Source organism: Aethina tumida, chromosome 3 (assembly GCF_024364675.1).
Source record: "Aethina tumida isolate Nest 87 chromosome 3, icAetTumi1.1, whole genome shotgun sequence".
NCBI lineage: Eukaryota > Metazoa > Arthropoda > Insecta > Coleoptera > Nitidulidae > Aethina > Aethina tumida.
The window spans coordinates 28,367,820-28,384,915 of record NC_065437.1 but is presented as its reverse complement, the minus strand read 5'-3'; the positions used below and the strand labels follow the sequence as shown (position 1 = coordinate 28,384,915).

General features: G+C 28.8%; 1 protein-coding gene across 4 annotated transcripts in view; it reads left to right on the top strand.

The window, feature by feature from the left end:
- The window catches only part of LOC109596638 (monocarboxylate transporter 12), a 108,828-nt gene that overhangs the window by 61,858 nt on the left and 29,874 nt on the right, over nucleotides 1–17,096 (top strand). The window contains exon 1 of one of the 4 annotated variants that reach the window (XM_049964363.1): nucleotides 14,277–14,297. The exons of the other annotated variants lie outside the window; for them this stretch is intronic. The gene's annotated coding sequence lies outside the window, so the exon portion shown is untranslated. Of the gene's footprint in view, nucleotides 1–14,276; nucleotides 14,298–17,096 lie in introns of those variants that run through there. 4 annotated transcript variants of the gene reach the window in all.

Here is a 17,096-nt window from a genome sequence, read left to right as displayed (position 1 = left end):
TACATATATATTTTATTTTAATTGTAGTGTAATGCAAACGAAATTAATTTCTGATTTGAGTCAAAACTTTAACGTCAAAAAAATACAAATAATATACACCTGATTAATTAATAAATTGATTTCAACAGTGGCAATGAGAGAAAATTTAATTAAATTCTTTGAGCACGCAACAGAAATTAATTAAAAACTGCTATCTAACACAACATATTTCATAACAAATCTCGAATAAACGCACTGACATGTCTACGATGAAAATATATTGACAGGATGATGGACACTTCAGGCTGTTCCCAATGTCAGAAAAGGTGTTGATATACGTTTCTGGTATCCACATTCCGCTCTTATTCATTTCATGCTTGAAAAACAATGTTTTCCCACAATAAAATATATAAAAATATCCATTTAATACAAAAATTAATAGTCATCTATTCACAATTACGTTTTTGTGATGAACGTGTATAATAAATGAAGATGAATTTGGTTTGCGTCATTTGCATAGATTTACACAATATCACCTAAATCACTGCCTGTATAATGCTGGAAATTAATTATTCTGTCCCGACATAAACCTATTCAGGAAAAAGATTTTTCAATTCAGGGTAGTTTGTGGTTATAAGGGTTGATGAGGATCGTAATGGTTAACCGGACGATTAACACCGAAGAACCCGCCCTTTTCGTATAACAAAACTCACTATAAATTATTTAATTCATTGAAATATATTACTATATATATTTAATGATATTGCTATTCTGTAATAATATTTCTATCATACGTATAAAATGTTCAATTAAACACAGTATTTTCTTTTGAATTTACAAAGATAATTTTTAATTTTTCTAATAGCCTATAATAATCCGTTTATCATCTATAATTATTATAAGTATATCTCGTATAATTATGGCATACACATCCATTGTTTTAACATTTAAGTTTTCAATAGAAGACTGCTGATCCTGCATCCATAAAATTTTACTACAAAATCCATTATTCCTTTAAAGGCATCTAGCACACGTATTGTATTCAGAAATAATAGGTGTGTCAAAGGAATTATGACGATATGTTATAATAATTAAAATTCTGATCTCCCTTTTAGGTTAGTTCGTTAATACAAATTTGAAACAACTTTGATCTTCTTATGCTTTAATATACCTTTATTTATCAGAATTTAGAATTTAAAATGCTTATTTAGAATTGTTGAAATTTATGATTCTGCCACTGTCATAAATTCATTTATCACCATTGTGATAAATTCCTTTATGAATAAAATATTTTTAACTTATTAATTAGTTTAAATATTTTAATCTTAAATTGTCACTCTATTGATTATAACAATTTTTAGTTGAAATATTGATTCATATAGAATATTGTATGTTTAAAGTATACATTGTTGTAGCAAAAAATATTACAAATATGGGCTATACTATTGGAATTGGAGTTTTTTCTGTTATTGTTATGTCTACTATGCAACTGATCAATCTTATTTTATTCTACAAAAAATTGCATACTTTTTTATTTTTCAATAGATAAGATTAGAAGAACTTTAAACTTTACTTTATACTTGCTCTCTGTTAATGATTATTTACTAGTGATTTTTTAGATGAACTGAAACTATAAGAAAAATTATAATTCAGATATTAGAGAAACTGGCCTAGTGAGAGGTCGCTTTGAAAAAGATCTAACAACTTGAAAATAATCGATAACTAAATAATTCGAATGTCAAAACAATCCTATCTTGTCGTCAACTGAAATTAAAGCCAACCTGGAGGAAATGGGACTTGGTGAAATTTGTTCAAAAGTAGTGGGAAGATGGGAATTCGTTTGATGCCATTTGACCTAGAAGAAAAACACTAGTTTTTACTAAAAATAATATTATTAATTAATTAATTTTGAATTTCTTAGGATTACATTCACTGGACTACTGAACAGTAGTTTTTAGTGACGAGTCTCAAATTAATTTATAAAATAATGATGGTTCTGCTTATATTAGACTGATTTATGTACAGAGATATACTGAACAACAATTTACTTCCATATTTATTGAAGAATTAATGATCTTAATAAATATTTCAAACATGAAAATGGTACCAAACACAAATCCAAAATTGTGACGGATTGGTTAAAAGACTAAAGCATCAATGTTTTGTCTTGCCTATCCTAATTTCGAGATATCAATCCTATAGAAGACATGGGGGATCACGTATATAACAAATACGGCAAAATTTAAATGATATCATCACTGCAATTCAAAAAGTTTGAAGGAATATATTTGGAAAATAATCGAATTCTCACAGAGATGTCATAAAATTATAAAACAAAGAGGTTTTTGTAGAATATTTTAATGATAAATTAAATAACACAGTTTTGGTCATTAAAATTTTTTTTTAAAATATATTTATATCCAACTAATTCAGAAAAATATATGTAACCTTTTATAGAATAAGAATACAGTAGTTTTTGTAATTGTGTATAAAACAATAGTAAATTAATATTATTTTAACAGTTCACTTTAACCCATTTTAAAAAGTTACAACAATGATCATTACTGTAGATTATTATATTATTTCTATATTTATTTTCAATTAAATAAATAAAAGTAAAATATATAAGGTAAGGAAATTTTAGAATCAAGTCAATTACAGAAATACTCTTGAACGCCCTCTATGCGACAGTAGTCGGATTATGCCTGCACTGAAAGATACTTACTGCTGAGTGAACTGCAGGATTAAATACTTCTTTGTCATTTCATTTAATTTACTTAAGAGATGTCTACAGCATCTAAAATTTGTCTATAAGAACATATTATTTGTAGAAAACATTTTAAGGAAGATATTCTTATTGACCTCGGTAATTTATAATAATAATTAAATCATTATAGTAATTTATTTATTTACTGACCTAATGTGTTATCCAGACTCTAAAATATTTATTAACCACAATTAATTGTAATTAAATAAGTTCATAAGATATGTAATATTTTTTAATTAATTGCAACATTATTTCTTTTCATATAAAGATAAGTCTAGTTGTTTTTACTCCAAACTGTGTACTTCGATTGGAACAAACATTGGAAACCGAAAGTTGACTTGTTTACAACCGCAGTCGGAACAATGCATTGGAAACATTGGTCATATGTTAATGGTTAATCAAATATTTGGAAAACTTTTCCAGCCAAAACAATATCTCAGTTTAGATAGCTTTAAATTTATAATATAGTTTCCTTTTAATAAAACAACTGATATCGATTGAAAGTTGGCATAAAAATAGATTTAACATTTTATTTTAACATGTTTCTACTTATTACTATTGTAAAACTATATATTTAATATTTTTAATATCATTTTAAGTTAATGTGTCACAAATTGGTGGAGTTCTATAATGTAGATTATGAATTCTCTATTTTAGTATTTAAATATTCTACAGATATCAACAAAAACTTGATAGGTTTTAAAAATTTTTTCACAACCCTCTTGTTTTATTTTATTTATTAATTTATTTTAAGTTATTAAAATGTAAATAAATGTATATGTATAATATAATAGTAGTTGATCATTTTATAATCATGTCATAATAATCATATATCATTTCATAATAAGTATTATTTGATTTACGTATGTATCCAGTCAATATACTAATAACTAATACAATTTAAGAAATGATAAAAGTCTGTGACAGTGAGACTAAAAATGGGAAGAATGGTAAAGACACAAAAAATATTGCTCGTTTAAAATCAAAGCTTCTCTATTAGGAATAAACGTTTTATTCCATGTCCATTTTTGAATATTTCCAAGTTGTTGAATCACACGTAAGTATGCAAGTAAAATACGATCACATAAAATGGTAAAATAATACCACAGAAAAACGAAATCGAAAGCATATGGCCAATATTTCATTTTAAAATTGGCTCCGGTTTTCATACATAGTCTGAGTGGTCAACAGATTGATTTTCGTTCCGTCTAGTTTCGGTAGTATATTTGTTTTTATTTGTCATTCGGAAAGCTTCATTTCGCAAACAGGAATTGTATTTGGCCGTTTAAATGACATCAGATACTTTACCCATTCAGTACGGGAAAAAGTTTCTAAACATAATATAAATTAAATTATATTTCCAGTACTTAGTATTTGTTATTAAAATTTAGGGATACCTAACTATGTCTATGTTGGTGTGTTTTGGATTTACAAGGTCCTGTGAGAGATGATTATTGCTGCATTTAGAGGATCACGACGATCTGATAACCACAAATTACTTTAAGTTTTGTGTCCCTGAGTCACAACTTCAGTGGGAGCTTTAAGTGAGTTATGGTAATGGTTTTAATTCACTTTCATTTCTGCCGGGAAAGTAAGTTGCGTCTGGACCGCTTTTATCAAGGGTATTGGAATCTAGTTTCTCCGAATTAGCTGATATTTTCTACCAATACAAAGTTAATCAATAAATTCCAATGGTGCATCTTAATTGAAAACTATTCATATAAATAACAATATAACGGCTGACTTCTGATCTTTCTCATTGCCTGATTTCAAAATTTATAAATTTAGCCAAATTAATGTAAGGAAACATTTTCATCACAATTTCTTTTATTATTAAAGAGCTATTGTCGGGAACTTACCACTATAACTAGTGTTTACCAATAAAACCATTTAAGTGCATTGTTTATAGTCCTTTGTCTAGGAAATCGAAATTATCAGTCCTTTACAGTGTGTGTAACTGCAAAGTCTATGAAACTTAAGATTTTAACTGCCCTTTGTATCTCGATAAATACGAAATGGGTGATTAAAAACGTCTGCATTTTATATTCGTGTCTCAAGTACCAAATTAAAAAAATCATAAATTACGACCTAAAAATACGTCATTAATAATTCTGCCACGTTGCTTTTAAAAATTTATTCAATTAATATCGAATATACTTATCAGAAAAGATTTATGAAAGTTGGCTATTAAGCCAGTTTCGGGTACAAAATGAGCTTTCGTAAGGCAACACATAACTATATATCAGTTAAATTGACAACCAAATACATTTTTATCACTGTTGTAAATGAACTTAACGTAAAATATTTCCCTACATTAAGTACAACATGAGATGGTTACATGGCGATGCGTTGTGACACTTTCAACGCGTTGCAACGCGGAAATCGTCGACAGATTGGTATTTTTATTGAGTATTATTTATTTTTAAATACCGCTATTAGTTTTTACTTATTTTCATGCAGTTGTTTGAGACGTTATGTCTACATGTAAACAAATATATTATATTCTTCTATTTTAATTTAATGGGACAATAAATAGAGACGAAAATTCCATTTAAGATGGAAACACTCTTGAAACTTATTTATTTACAATTCTAAATTTAATTGTAATAGTTTATATATCATTTTTTGGTCCAAATAAGAGAAACAGCTGAGGGCATTTATAAAAACACGTTATTAGAAGTCTTAAAATCTATACTAAATTATCAGGAGATCAGAAAATGGATAATTTAAACTATTTTATGTGTACTACACCAAATATACTATTATCAAAATTTGTTTTAATAAACAATGTAATCTACTGCATAAATTAAACAAAATTGCACCGACAACATAAGTTTTAAAGTAATAATAATAATAAGTAATAAAACTAATATAAATAAATTCACTAAGTTATTAATAAATAAAATAATTAAAATTAAAAAGAATAATAATATTAACTGCTACATTTTCAAGTTACTGGTTTATTAGTGCCCTATACACTACGAACAGCTTCCACTCTGGTTTGTATATTCTAAATTATTGATAAATGAATAAATTATTGATCCATAGCTTGCCACTCTTCTCTAAGAGGATTAGCTAGCTCCTCCAAATTTTGAGGCCGGCGTTTTCGAGTGTAATTTTGTCGTGGAAAACGGTTCTATACGTCTTCAACAGGATTGCAGTCCGATCAACGCGGGGGTCACTGCATCCGAGCATTACCATGATTTAGAACGCCAAATTTTTAAATTTCTCGCAGTAGAAGGCGAGCATTGTTATCTAACCAAACAAAATCAGGTCAAAATTCTTAAAGAATAATAAATGGTTAAATAACCGAACCGTTATATTGTCGAGCATTCACAGCTTCTTGATTTAATGTGAGTTTCCCTGTATATGTCTCCAAAAGCAATAGTTGGATCAAATTTTCTTCATATTATGTATGACTATCCCAGTGAAGAATACCTAGACTGATCTATTAACAAACACTTTATAGCCGTTAGCCCATACTTTGTGGACATCCTGATGCCTGCCTCTTTATAAAAGGGTTTCGAAAACGTCTTTTGGCTCTAGGACAAGCTTTATGCAACCTTTTTCGGTTAGTAGAGAGACTTACAGTGATTTCATCATCTGCACAAAGTCTAGATATAGAAATAATCAGAAAATGGTAGTGTCTTCTGGTCGTATCTTGGGAAGCAATTTTTCCTCAGCCACCAGATAGTCCAACTGTATGTATTATTCGAAAACTTCAAGTAGTTTTCAAGTGTTGTTGTAAATAAAAAATTTACTTTAAGAATCTGAAGATTATGCAGGTGATGTAATCGTACTATCTTGATTTCGTCTGTTTAAAATTGGCGATGAATGACTCAAAAAGAACAACGTCAAGATCGATGATAGCAAAACTAATCGTTTGATTTTTGTCAAAAATCTTCTTGTACACAAGGAAAATACTCTTTTTGAAGATTGTATTGTTATGTGCAAAAAAAAATGATTTCTTACGACCATTCTCACCGGTCTAATCAGTGGGTAAACCTAGTAAAACTATAATTCTTAGACCAAAAAAGACTGACGATTGTATGATTATCTAATTCTCTAACCTAAATTAATGAAAAATTTTTTCCAACATGATCTACTTTAGTCAATAGAAAAGACGTTCCGCTTCTTCAGGACACAGAAGAAGCTTCAAAATGTTGAGGCAATTCTACCTCAGTACAATTACATACTTTATTCAAAAGTTTTTATACTATACTATTGTATCTTGTTGTCAACCACCATTACACTTTATGAAACATTATACATTTACATAGTTGTTGACTCAAATTGTCATTTTCCAAATTTACATTTATAGCATTTATATCTTGAATGAACCGAATAAAATGTTACAAAAAATGGAATGTTGCTTATTTTTATATATATTAAATATGTTAAAAATAACATAAAATTACAGTCTATAAGTAAAAATATTTAAATAATATTACTAGTTAAAATGAATCATATTGAAAATATTTTTAAATCTATTTAATCTAGGAAATTCAAATGATCCACTTCAAAAGACGCGTAGTGTGTCTGGAAATATACTGATATTAAAATATCTTTCAAAATATATTGGGAGGTGACATTCTTATCATCTTATTGGCAATTGTGAGAATGCTCTCTGTCATTCTGAGATAGTTTTTACATTTCATCTCATGATTTATTTCATTAGAAGAAATAAATTTGTTAGAATACTCTGATTAATTGTACCACCAACTTAATAATAGTTAAAATCACCCATTTTGAAAAATTTTAAATTCAGTGACGTGTTATTATGTGGTTTATAACATACATAATATCTCCTTTTTCTTATTTTATGACCATAAAAAGTAGAATAGATTTCTGCTGTTTTTGAATTAAAATTGAATAGTTTCTATCTTAAATGGGTTACAACTGTAAGTGACTGATAATTAGATTTATGTATTACTGTATTAAGTGTAGAATTTAATTCTGGTACCATTTGGAAAGAGAATATTTACGGAACAACCATATATGGTAGGAGAATATTCATTTGAATAATAAATTAGGCTGTCTAAAACATTAACACGTCGAGATTTAAACATGAGTCCGATTTTAACGCCGCCACTGATTCATTTAAAATTTCCATAATGGATAAAGGCATAATTGTTTCGAATTTTAAAGGCGCAAAAGTCGGTAAAAGATGATTAATCTCGAGTAATTAGCATAGACTGTTTTCGTATGGGCCTTAATTATAATAGTTATAATTAAGCCGGCATAAATAACGTGTTCGGCGTTTAATAAAAACCTTACGGGTGTGTTAGGTTATATTAAACATATATTATGAAAGTGGTATTCCTTAATGGTTTTTCATCGATACTGGTGCAGATTAAATCTAAGCAACCGGTGGCTGCACGATATATTGCTTTACGATGATTTGATTTATTATCTGTCTAATGGAATTCGAATGTTATAAATTCAAATCGGTTTTTGAAATATTGCGTTATAAAATAATTTTGAAAATTATAATTATATGTTATGTGTTTTTTTTAGGTTTAGTTAATACAAACAAAAGTCAAATTAAATTTTATTAGTAGATTTCACAGTAATGATTTATTTTTGTTATGGTTAGAGGTCACACATAAATATATTGTTTAATTTTAGTTATTATATATTATTTACATTTAATTAATTCTTTAACATTTAATAATCATGAGAAAATATGTAACATTGGTTATTTATGGTTTAAATACTCCAAACCATAAACTTTAACCTGCTACACTTTTTTCAACGTAAACTATTATGCAATAAATAAATATTTGTAAGATTTATTTTAGGACTCGATTTCAATTTCTTTCAGTAGGCACATTAACAAAACAAACAAAAATTTATAGACAGTAACCCGCACATCAATAGCTCATTAACGGTTGGATTAAACTTTCAGTTATCAGCAAGGTATCAAAATCTAGACAATAGATAAGATACAACACGGACACCCATATGAAAGGTATAACCCATAAAACAAAAGATAATTCACGGATGCTCATGATAGACAGTTAATTAATTATGGACTCGGCGATTTTTTTTAGTTCAAACAATTAAGTATTAATGCCATTTATGGTGCCTGGGAAAAACAGTCTTAACGGCAAGAATTTTATGGACTATCAGGTTTATCACATCACATAAAATTCTTCAGTGATAACAGTATATTGTGCACATGTAGCTGAGAAAATCAATCAATTTTAGGTCTTTGGTTAGGTACCGTCAAAAGCAATTTACGTTTTTGGTTCATGATTTTTTTGAATAAATTCTTATACTATATTTTAACATTTTTGTATTAAACTCTGTATGTTATCTGTAAGATTTTACTTCTCTTCGTAATTATGTTATTTTTATTATAATTAAAACATTGTTTTGAGTAAAAAGATGAAAAATATATTGTTAAGTTATGTAGTCACACAATCTAGGTTTCATCGATTGAAAAGTGCCAATTGAAGATGAACAACATCAAGACCGAGGATAAACAAAGTTAGGCGTTTCACAATTGCCAAATAGTTTTTGTACACAAGGCAAGTTATCCTTTTGTTAATTGCATTGTTACATACGAAGAAAAATTGATTTATTACGACAATTCTCACCAGTCTGATCAATGATTAAACCTGGTGGAATCGTACAAAAAGAATTCTTAAACTAAGAGAGATTTTGACGACTCTATGATGCAACTATCTATTCCTCGCAAGATAACCTAAATTGAGGAAAAACTTACTCAAGAATGAGCTTCTCTAGTCAATAGAAAATACATATCAAGTCTACACGACACATTAGAGACTCAAAGGAAGCTTAAAAATGTTAAATAAGCAATTTTCAAATGTTATAGTATATAAAAAATTTAGTTCAAGAATCTGAAGATTATGCAAGTGATGTAATAGTACTGTCTTGATTTCGTCGGTTTAAAAGTGGCAATGAATGACTCAAGATGAACAACGTCAAGATCGATGATAATATATCTTCTTGTACACAAGGTAAATATTCTTTTTGTAGATTGTATTGTCTAATCAATGGGTAAACCTGGTAAAATCAGACAAAAAAATTCTTAGACCAAGAGAAGCTATGACAATTATATGATGCAATTATCTATTTCTCGCAAATATCCTAACTTATGAAAAATTTACTCAAATATGAGCAAAAGTATTTATAATTCTCTTTCTAATTATACTATTTTCTGTCCTATATTGCATTTAAATATATATTTTTTTTTGGTAAGTAGTTTTCAAGTGTTTTAATTTATAAAAAAAATTACTTGGAAGATGATTATGATGATTAATAACTGAAGATGAACAACGTCAAGAATGATAATCACAAATCTAGACTTTGATTTTTGACAAATATCTTTTTGCACACAAGGCAAGTAATCTGTTGATGTTGATGAAAATGAATTTCTTAAGACAATTCTTGCCGGTCTAATCAATGAATAAACCTGGTAGAACCACACAAAAAAATTCTTAGACCAAGGAAGATTTTGACTATTGTATGATGCAACTGTCTTGTTCTCGCAAAATATCCCGAGTTGATGCAAAACTTAAGCAAAGTCAAACTTATTTAGTGAATAGAAAACTCTAGCTTCTTCATTATAACGCAAAACTACAAAAGGCCTAAAGGAAACTTCAAAATGTTAAAGAGATCATCCACCAAATAGACATTCATTATTTTAGATATTGCCCAATTTTTTCACGTAATAAACCCTTTAATTTTAGGAGGTGGCTAAAACTGAAGTTTATCTTTTCTTTCGTTCCAAGAACCTGGAGTTCGTTTTTCCTAACTTGAATTTGCCTATACAATCTTAATTTCGTTGATTGTTGATTATAATGCCAATTAGTTTGTTGTATAAAACCTATTTTAAATAAAGTGGGTAGTTTATGTTTTTTATTTATTATTTTGATAATCATATTTTAAGTGTATCTTGTGCAAAAATCAGAAATAAGGTGATTAACACAGTTCTGTATGTAATGGCCTAATAATAATTTAACGAGATACTCATTAGTCCCATTCATATCGAATTAAAGCCAAGGTGCGTAATTTACTTATCCTCTTTTATAAGATAAACTAAATGTCAAGCAAAACCAACTGACAAATATATTTTCATGGCAGTAATAAAGTTAATTCGGGAGAAAGTAAAAAGTTCAGCCCGACTTTTTTTTCCTTTTTTTTCCTGAAACTGTATTTGCATGCACGTTGAGAACGTATCTGATGTTTATCGTTGAATACCTTTAAAATTAAATGTTGACATAGTGACAGACTTTATGCAGACAACAATAAATTACCGCCATTTCGGACTGACCTTTATAAAAAAATTACAGAAGAAAATTATGCCAATATAAATTTCGATATTTTTTTACGATTTGGCCAGTAGTAAGTCTATAAATCAAAACATTTTACTGGTTCTTTTATGTTCCAATAAACGGAGATAAGCTTTAACAGCGTTTATGATGGCGAAATATTAACAAAGTTTTTGTGATTTTATATTTGGAAAAATGAATTATATTAAACACTTTAGCTCTTAACATAATAGTGACTGTTTAAGATCGATGACCCCAAAGGTTGTGTGATTTATAAAGCTATTTAGCAAGTTCCCTCCAATCTGATTTATGGAGGCTTCCAAAAATATCCAGTTAATTCATTTAGTTTCAGTTGAGTAAAATGATGTTTTTCTGTTTCAGGTACTGACGAAAATTTGAACTATTTATAAGTGTATGTAAGTATGTCTACATATCTGAAATAAAGACAAATGAACTAAATAAATGTTTTTATTTGCTTAGGAAATTTTACTAAAACATTGCTAAAAGTAACATTGTTGCAATTGTTCGTCTAATTTTCGTATAAACTACTTCGGCATGTCAATAACTTCTCCGCTTTTTGATCGATCATATTATATTCGATTGCTCCTTTTGTTCTCCATTATGTTGTTTCTCAATGGCATTTGCGAGTAGTCTCAAGCAGTCACATTGTCTTTCTTTTCAGTTTATTATGTTCCCGAACTACGGTTTAATAAAAGTTTGTTTTAATGTTACGTATGAGATAGACGAAATAAATAAAAAAACAGTTTTATTTGTAGTAAACGGATTTAAAATAAAATGATTATAACAACAACTGTTTATCAAAAAAGGGGGATTTTGTTATGTTCGTAATCATACGAATTGATCTAAAAATATATGCGTATGTAAATATCCCTTGATTTATATAAAAATTTTCCGACTGAAACTTTCAGACGTATCGTCGTTTATCTTATCTCAATAAGCTACATCCTAAACAATATGTGTGTCTAGCACAGCGTCATGGTGTGAATCAGGATATCCATTCCGTTAGATAACACACATTTTTAAAAGTCCACTTTGCCATACAGTGGCTCAAAGTCGCCACAGATAAGTTTATACGTGGTGTCGAAAAAAAATAATTGCATTATTTCGCATCCGAACGCCAACTAATGACCGTCAACAATTTATATAATTTATTCTTTGAGATAAATTTCACTTTCGTAAGACTGGTGCAATTACGTTAAGCATTCGGTTACTTTTTTCAGGATTTTAATTTAGTGAAGTCATTTTCTTAAATAACGTCTGTTAACCGTAAGTTTTCAAATTAGCGTCAAATTTAATTGACACAATAAACGGTGGAAATTACAATTTACAGATGCGTCGCCTTTATATAAACGCTTAATCGTTTTTTGGGCAGTAATTAATATTTCAATGTGAAAAGTGAGGAGTTTTTTTTATTTTTAAGCCGCGTTGCAAATATCGGAAGCCGGTGTATTAGTAAAAGGCCCACAAATACATAACAGGATTAAGTTTATCTGGCAAATGACACGACCGTCCGATAAACCCGTGTTCCGATTCAAATAATTAATGGAAGCAAATCACTGACCACCGTTGAAGCAATGATGATATCTGGACATGCAAAATTATTTTCCTTGCAATTTATTAATGACATAAGATAATTGATATTTATTATTTTATCAATGTTTCTTTTACATTCTGTAGAAATTCTAAGTTGTTACTACATTAGCTACTATTATCTTGATAAATTAGCAAAACTCCCATGTAAGCTTATCAAACCATTAATCAACTAGTGGAATTGTCATTTCCCTCAGCAGGTTATTTGGATAATCCAAAGACCGAAGTAGATAAATGTGTCAAGTATAATATGCTTAAGATTGAAATATTTGCTTGAATATGTATAAATATTATATATATCCCCTTTAAATTCTGTAACTCTTCAAATTAAAAAAATTAACATTAAAACTAAAATCATATTGTAATTACAATCTTTCATGTTTCAAATTATCTAATGATGATGATGAATTACCAAGAAATATTAAGCTTTTATTATAGTATTCTAGTGAATACATTTTCTATTTAAGAATTTGGGAGTTACAACTATTGTGTGACTTATAAATAATTCAGTATTAAGCTTTTTTTGCAATTTGGGGTGAAATGGCTAGCCAAATACCAGAGGAGCATATTTGGTATTTGGCGTATGCTTTTCGAGTTTCACAAGGGTAGTAATGCCATATTTGCAATCAAAAACATTTGAGATGTTTAACCAAGTCCCTACTTATAACACCGATCTCAATCTTTCGACTCACTGCTAGTAAAAAAAGAAAAAACATGGCAAAATTGATTGTTTTTATATAATTGACTATATTAGATTTAACGTGCCAAGACTTCATTAGAAGCAACGTTTCTCTCAACATACTAAGACTTAGAACCAATGTTCTTCTAAAAGCCCAGTTTTCCAAATGTGCAGGAACATAAATAAATTTATTATTATTATTCTGCAATACGACAATGCAAGACCACACTGTGCAAGACGAATTATTGAAAAAATTAATGAATTAGGGTGGGAGATACCGTCTTACCCACCATACTCACCCGATATTGCACTCTCGGTTTTCCATTCATTCCGATCCCTAAAGCATTTTCATATTTCATAATTTAAAATTGATTTGTTTCCCATTTGACTAATGCCTACTGTTTAATTAAATTTGTCACTACATAAAAATATAATTATAAATAATTATAATCATAATACTTAAACTTAGTTAAAAATGTTTCTTAGGTCGTTTTATAAAATGAATTTTTCTATTTTAAACGGGACCATCAAATCAAAATACATTTTTTAACGGCAAATTTTTAAAATATGTAAAAAGAATGAAAAACTGACGAGCTCCCGTGCTCTTTGACGTCCTCCCTTTCATGTGACATATTTATAACACATGTGTTAAATATGACGATATTAATATTCCACATAATTATGTGTTTGGACTTCATGTAGACATTTTTACACCTAGTTTAGTACCTTGTCAATGAATTTCGTATTTTATCGGATTTGGCACCGGATTCAGTGTGTTGAGGCAGACGCTGGATTATATTTAGTAATAATTAATTCTGATTAATTAGGTACACGTATGTTGCACCAATTTGCATATGCACTGCATAAGTGTGATTTATTACTAATGTTAGTGTAAATATTAATAGCATTATTAATGGCTCGTATAAGTAGCCGCCTCGTTATCGAAAGACGTCCCACAAATGTAAGTAGACTTAAAACCATTATAATTTTTAATTGCAAATAGGAACATTTACGTCAAAATTACTCATGACATTGTATATATCATTTCAAGATGATATCAAATTAGAAAGTGGTCCGGTATGCCTAAATTCAATAACATTAAATTCAAAGTAAATTAGAATGTAACCTAGAAACAAGATCACTGGATCCGAATATTAACAAATCGATGACATACCTTTTATAATTATCCCAACCTTAATTATATAATAAGTATACACAGTCTTCCTTCATTGACTGTGACTGTTTTGGATAATTCTGAATAGATAATTAAAAACGTAATTGTAACTAGGTCAACTTTTCCGATGATCATTGCTTTTAGTATCTCCTATCGTCATGACATATCAACGAAAGTTGATTGAGAATTATAAAATTGTATAAGTCCAAAGTGTCTGTATTTTTTTAATAGTACAATTTTTCCATGGAAACTTTTGTACATCTGTAAAAGGTGCCTCAAGGGAAATAAGAAGAATTGAGATTGTTATAAAAAAATTACGTTCCAAAAATAGCAACAGATAAACGTTGGTTCTCATCTCATTAATAGAAATTAATAGGTTTTAAAATAGTTGTACAATTTTAAAAAGCAGTAAGTTAATGAACGATAATCGAAATCGTTTGCAATTATCTTTGAAAATTACGTACACACATAAACGGCGGGAATGGAAAGAATGTGTAAATCTATGTCGCTTGTAAAAATTAATATAAATTAATGGGTTGTGATTAACGCTAATTAAGACGTTGCTTTAATTGGATTTCAGGGAATCTGTATAAATCGAAATAAAATAACTTTACGAAAACCTGTTACACCATACTATCGGTTATAAATATTTAGTGGATTTATTCGTACAAATGATAATTTCGCTTGACTTGTAATTACATATAAATGCCGCAAATGACGTGGACAATAATTTATCACGACTTCTGCAAACAGTGAGCTTATTACCCGAGTCATTCATAAGTGCAATGGTGTGGATAATTTACGTTTCTATATGACAAATATTCTGGACTTTGCTTCATCATGTTTCGTTTAAAATTGCTCAAGTGCATTTAAGTTGAGCCAATGTTGTTGCCATATTATTTTGCTTCAGTGTTGATTTAAACAACATACAATTTAACCGTTAATCCAATATTAATGTGCATTAATCTAGCACTAATTTGTTGGTAATTGCTCCTTGGTATTGGCTAAACAACCACTTTGCAATATTTTATCTTTCCGCTTAATTAATTATATTATTATGGAGATCGCGTGTGTGAAATTTCAACGTAGTTCAATTAATAGCACGGTTGGCTACTAATTTTACTCTCCTACGGTAATTGCATATTGAAGATAAGCCAGTTACAAAGTTGATGTGCCGATGGGTCATTATTTTTTTGCCGCTCAAAGATCAAAGAAAATTAAAAAATAATTGAGTTTGTTAAAATTAATTTGTTAGTAAATAAAATATGATAATTCCGTTTGAAAAAGGCGAAAGGATAAAGTAATTTGTTATACATATTCAAATGTGTAATATAATTCACATTATATAATATAATATACTCAGTAAGTGAGTGTCAGATTTCATTGATTTTTAATATACAGTTTAGAGTAATAGAAAAAAGTAAATCATTATAAATTCAGGCTAAAGTATTGTACATTAGTATCTTTTTTCAAACTAAGACCGCCATGATCCCCTTCGTCATTCATTCAGTAATTAGTTTAGAAATGATACCATAGCAACAAATTACATCAGAATGTTGAACAGACTGCAAATTAACCCCCGCAATATGAGATCAGACATTATCTTGTTGGAGAACTTTATTTTGAAGGGACCTAAAGTAAAGTAGCAAATGGAATACTAAATTTTCTGAATTTATTGATAGGCGGCCAAATTGCCTCTAATGAAAATTAAACAAGACCTACTACAATACGCAGTGGCACCCCAAATTATACACCACCTTTTCCATGTACAGGACACCGTATAAAAAATAGTGAATTTCATCACTGATAGTGCTTTCTGACACATATCCGACCATAATGCATCTACAAACAAAATTGCGATTTATCACAGAAAACGACCTCATTCCACTCCACATCCTAAAGCTCTCATTTTATACACCACTCCAATCTTTGACGACGTCATTTCAATAAGAGAAGAAACACACTGAGGACGATTAAAAAACTGCAGAAGACTGGATTCTACGGTAAACACTTCATATGGTAAGAAGCATTCCTTCTCCTTTCAACCACTGATTGGTAATTCTATGAGTGGTCATAAAGTGATCTTATAGAACTGTTTTAAAACCTCTCACATGTCGTTCTGGAGTTTCTATAAACCACTCTTCTAATAATTCTAGACAGTGCTTCAACTCCGGTTGATTCGATTAACAGTTTTCACAAACAAAAATTGTATGTCGGATGGTGAAGTAATCCCATTTGTACCAAAAAAATATTGAAATTTAAAATGGAAAGAAATTAAACAGAAATATTACCCTGTTTCATATTTTGGATTACTATTAATAGCTCTAAATGTGTAATTCAAATTCATATTTATGTCAAAATGATCAAAAATATTGCAAACTTTTCTAAAATGTCATTTATAATGAAATGCAGTTTTGTCCTTCTCTGAATAGGCAATATAATTACTTGCTCACTGAACTTAAAGGAAAAATTATTTGATATTAATTTATCAATTCCAAAAATATGTCTTTTTGTGGGTACCATGCTTATTTGAATAATTTACTTTAACTTTTTTTAATAAAAATAATCAAATAACTTTTGTTTATT